The 5130-nt window shown below is 50.7% G+C and overlaps 1 pseudogene; it reads right to left on the minus strand.

The window, feature by feature from the left end:
• Nucleotides 1-290: 290 nt before the first annotated feature.
• Nucleotides 291-4431, minus strand: LOC103283956 (ATP-dependent RNA helicase DDX54-like; annotated as a pseudogene).
• Nucleotides 4432-5130: the final 699 nt, after the last annotated feature.

Below are 5130 nucleotides of genomic sequence, written 5' to 3' on the forward strand. Positions count from 1 at the left end.
GCTTTGGGAATGTGAAATGGTGCAGTGGCTTTAAGCGGCTTGGCAATTCCTCATTAAAAAGTTAAACATAGAGTTACCATAGGACCTAGAAATTCTACTAAGTGTATACCCAGGAGAAAATGTTCATAGCAGCATTATTCATAGTACTCAGGAAGGGCAGTAACCTTAATGTTCACCAACTGCTGAATGGACACTAATATGGAAATAAATAAACTTTGATCCATACCTCATGCCACTTACAAAAATTAAGACAAAATGAAATTATAAACTTTAAAACATGGATCATAGACCTAAGTGTAGCACCTAAAATTATAAAGCCTGTAGGAGGAAGCATAGGCGAAAAATCTTTGTGATGCTGGTTATGCAAAAGTTTGTTGGGAAAAAAAAAGTTTGTTGGATATGACATAAAGGAACTGCAGACTTTAGTATGAAAATTTAAGAACTTCTACTCAAACATTGTTTGTTTGTTTTTTTTTAAATATATTTTATTGATTTTTTACAGAGAGGAAGGGAGAGGGATAGAGAGTTAGAAACATCAATCAGCTGCCTCCTGCACACCCCCCACTGGGGACGTGCCCGCAACCAAGGTACATGCCCCTGACCGGAATCGAACCCGGGACCCCTCAGTCCGCAGGCCGACGCTCCATCCACTGAGCCAAACCGGTTTCGGCTCAAACATTGTTAAGTGACTATAAAGGCAAGCCACAGCCTGGGGAAAAAAGTATCTACAATTCACATATCTTAATTAAAAAGACTTGTACCACCTCATACCCATTAGGGTGGCTATGACCATAAAAATAGAAAACAACAACAAAACAGAAAATAGCAAGTGTTGGTGAGGATGTGGACAAATTGGAACCTTGTGCACTGTTGATGAAAATGTGAATGGCTGTAGCTGCTGGAAACCGATCATGGTCTCACTAATAGAAAGATGTGGAAGGCTGGTCAACCTTGAAGCTCTGAAAGGTCAGAGCCAACCACTCCCTATCTAATTAAGACAATGGCAACTGAGGCAACTTCCCCACCAAATAATCATGTAAATCCTTCCTGATAAGATAATCTGCCTGTTACTGGAATTAAGGGCTATGGGTGTATCTCATAGTCTCAATAAAAGGGATGGCAAGGCCAAAGCAAGGCGGTAGTCCTCCCATAGAGGTGGGCCCCCGCCTGGCCCCCAATATTCCCAAATTAATACTTTTCTAGTCTTTTTTCATTTGTGTGCGGCCTTCTCCAGAACCCGAACTCTGAACCGGAACCCTGAACCACGCTGGACGTGAAAGGGGTTCCCACATGTAGCCATCATGGAAAACAGTATATCGCACTTCCTCAAAAAATTAAAAATAGAATTACCAATGGCCCAGCAATTCACCTTCTGGGTTCCTACCCAAAAGCATTGAAAACAGGGACTCTAAGAGATATTTGCACTCATGTCAGAACATTATTCACAATAGCCGAAAGTGGAAGCAACCTATGTCCATTGATAGCTGAATGGATAAACAAAACATGAAATACTATTCAGCCTTAAGAAGGAAGCTAAGACTTGGAAACAGCCCAAGTGCCCATGAAAAGATGAGTGAATAGCCCTGACTGGTTTGGCTCAGTGGCTAGAGCGTCGGCCTGCGGACTCAAGGGTCCCAGGTTCGATTCTAGTCAAGGGCATGTACCTTGGTTGCAGGCACATTCCCGGTGGAGGGTGTGCAGGAGGCAGCTGATTGCTGTTTCTCTCCCATTGATGTTTCTAACTCTCTCTCCCTCTTCCTTCCTCTCTGTAAAAAATAAATTAAAAATATATTTTTAAAAAAAAAGATGAGAACCTGAGCCTGAACCATAGTCCTAACCCTAATCCTAACTGTAGCCCTAACCCTAGTCCTAACCTTGATGACGTCAGCACTCCTGGCATGTCCCCTGGCCCAAACCATAAAAAAAAAAAAAAGATGAGTGAATAAAAAAGCTGTGGTACATTTACACAATGGAATACCATGCAGCTGTAAAAAGGAAGGATTTCTTAACCTTTGTGACAACATGGATGGACCAACCTGGAGAGTATTATACTGAGTGAAATAATCCAGTCAGAGAAAGACAAGTATCACATGATCTCATTTATAAGTGGAATCTAATACATAACAAACTGAAGAACAAAATAGGTTCAGAGACATGGAGGCATGGAATAGACTGACATATCTCAGAGGGGAGGAGGGGAGGCGAGAAGAGATTAACCAAAGAACTTATATACATACTAGAGGCCTGGTGTATGAGATTCATGCTCTGGGGGAGGGGGGTCCCCTCAGCCTGGCCTGTGCCCTCTCGCAGTCCGGGGGATGTCTGACTGCCAGCTTAGGTCTGATCCCCGGGCGTTGGGCCTAAGCCGGCAGTCAGACATCCCTCTTGCAGTCTGGGGCTCTCACAGTCTAGGACCCCTCGCTCCTTACCACCTGTCTGCAGCGGAGGCGGGAGAGGCTTCTGCCACTGCCACTGCCACTGCACTAGCCAGCCGTGAGCCTGGCTTCTGGCTGAGAGGTGCTCCCCCTGTGGGAGCACACTGACCACCAGGGGGCAGCTCCTGCATTGAGCGTCTGCCCCCTGGTGGTCAGTGTGTGTCATAGTGACCAGTCATTCCACTATTCAGTCGATTTGCATATTAGGGTTTTATTATATAGGACTAGAGGCCCGGTGCACGAAATTCATGCACCTTGGGGCCCTGCGCCCCCAGCACTCCATACTCATGTATTTATGTACATGTGTGTATGTATGCATATATATATATATATATATATATATATATATATATATATATATTTTTTTTATTTTAATCCTCACCTGAGGACATTTTTCATTGATTTTTAGAGTAGAAGGGAAGGCGAGAGGCAGAAAGAGAAACATGGATGTGAGAAAGACACGTCAACCAGTTGCCTCCTGCACATGCCCCGACTGGGTGGGGTGGAAACAGCGCTGCCGACAGGGCCGACTGCTGGCGTTGAGCGTATGGCCATTTTCTGTTTCTGCTTCGACTTCTGGTAGAGGGCCTCCTTGTGGGAGCTGCTGACGTAGCGACCACTTTCTGTCTTGATCTTCTTCTTGTCCTCCTGTCCTGACTGTCCCACAAACCCCTTCTTCCGGTCCCACTTGAGCAGCTGCCGGCCCCTGGTCAGGTTTTGGGCCTCGTCCCCCATCAGGTCCAGGACAGCGCCAGCCACTTGATGCTCAAAGGCGCCCCTGTCCCCACCAATGCTCAGGCCCCGTTCACTGTCGAAGTCCTTGGGCCGATAGGGGCCATAGAAATCCTGGTCCAGCGGCCGGGCCTCCTCCTCCTGCTTCTTGGCTCCCCCTCAGGTGCTGGCTGCTGCCATTTCCGACCCAAGACCTCTGTGAAGACTCTTCCCTGCCTCCTCCTCCTCCTTCTCCCTCCTCCTCCTCCTCCTCCTCTTCCTCCTCCTCCTCTTTCCCAGGCTGCTCTGCCTGCCGCGCTGGGCACCTCGGGGCTGGGCTAGCCAGGCCCTCCTGCCGCTCCTGCCGGCCCTGCTGGAAGCTGGCGATGGCCTTGCAGTCCTTCTGCCGCTTGGCCCACATCATCGAGCTGCTCGGGTCCCGGCTGGAGGCGTGGATCTCAAAGATGGTCACCCGCGAGCGGTACTGCTTGATGCCGTCCACCAGCCTCAGCCGCTGCAGCTCCTCCTCGAAGCTTGAGCTGAAGAGGGGGTGCAAGCCCAGCCCCTCAAGGTCCAGCTCCGTGGCCCGCTTGATGGACTCCGGCCAGGGTGCGGGCCGCGAGCGCACATACTGCTGCGGGGTGTTGTGGGCCATGCGGCCCAGGCCCCGCGGCTCCAGCGACGCCTCCAGGGTGTTCCGCAGGCCTCAGGCCTCAGCGTTCACCATGCTCTGTGGCACCTGCCCATCACGCCGTCCACGCCAACCGCACCTGAGGGCTCCTCGTGGGGGCGGGCGAGGGTGAGGGCACGGCCCAGGAACAGGTGCAGGTCCAGCAGGTAGGGGACCTCATCTGGGGCCACCAAGGAGTAGGCTGTGCCGCTTTGGCCAGCCCGGGCCACACGACCCACGCGGTGCAGGAAGCGCTTGCCCTTGGCCGGGAAGCTGAAGTTGAAGACGTTGTCCGGCAGCGGGATGTCCAGGCCCCGGACCGCCAGGTCCGACACGATGAGGGTGGAGCACTTGCCGTGGGTGCACTTGGCCAGGTTGATCTTGCGGGTTTTCCGGTCCAGAGCGCTGAAGATGTGGGCAGAGCTCACCTGCTGGAGCGGCCTCAGCCCTGCGAGACCAAGGGAGGGGGGGGGGCAGACGCTCAACGCCCGAGCCTGGGATGGGGGGGGGGGGGGGGAATCAGGGGTGGGCCCGCTAGGGGGGATGGGGCGCTGGCGGTTGCGGGGTGCCGATTGAGGCCAGATCCAGCCAGTTGGCCACCACAGCGGGTCTCATAGCCACAGGGTAGTTCCGCTGTTCGGTTGATTTGCATATTAACTTTTTATTATATAGAGGATATGCATAACCAATGGACACAGACAATAGTGTGGTGAAGGACTGGGATGGGGCAGGGACTGGGAGGAGGGGAGTAAAGGGGAAATTGAGGAACATCTCTAATACTGTCAACAATTAAATTAAATTAAAAAAAAAGATATTATAGCCAAAGCTGGTTTGGCTCAGTGGATAGAGCATCGGCCTGTGGACTAAAGGGTCCTGGGTTTGATTCTGGTCAAAGGCACATGCCTGGGTTGCAGGCTTGATCCCCAGTGGGGGGTGTGCAGGAGGCACCTGATCAATGATTCTCTCTCATCATTGATATTTCTATCTCTCCCTCTCCCTTCCTCTCTGAAACCAATAAAAAATATTTTTAAAAAGGCTAGTATATGATTCCACTTATATAAGGTACCTAGAGTAGTCAAATTCATAGAGACAGAAAGTAGAATGATGGTTGCCAGAGGCTGGGGAAGGAAAAATGGGGAGTTGTTGTTTAGTGTATTTAGAGTTTCAATTTTGCTGGATGGAAAGAGTTCTGGAGTCCTGGCCAATGTTACTCAGTGGCTAGAGCATTGGCCCTCGAAACTGAAGGGTCTCGGGTTGGATTCCCAGTCAAGGGCACGTGCTGTGGTCGCAGGTTCGATCCCTGGCCCTGGTCAG

The sequence above is a fragment of the Eptesicus fuscus genome, chromosome 15 (genome assembly GCF_027574615.1).
Source record: "Eptesicus fuscus isolate TK198812 chromosome 15, DD_ASM_mEF_20220401, whole genome shotgun sequence".
Taxonomy (NCBI): Eukaryota; Metazoa; Chordata; class Mammalia; order Chiroptera; family Vespertilionidae; genus Eptesicus; species Eptesicus fuscus.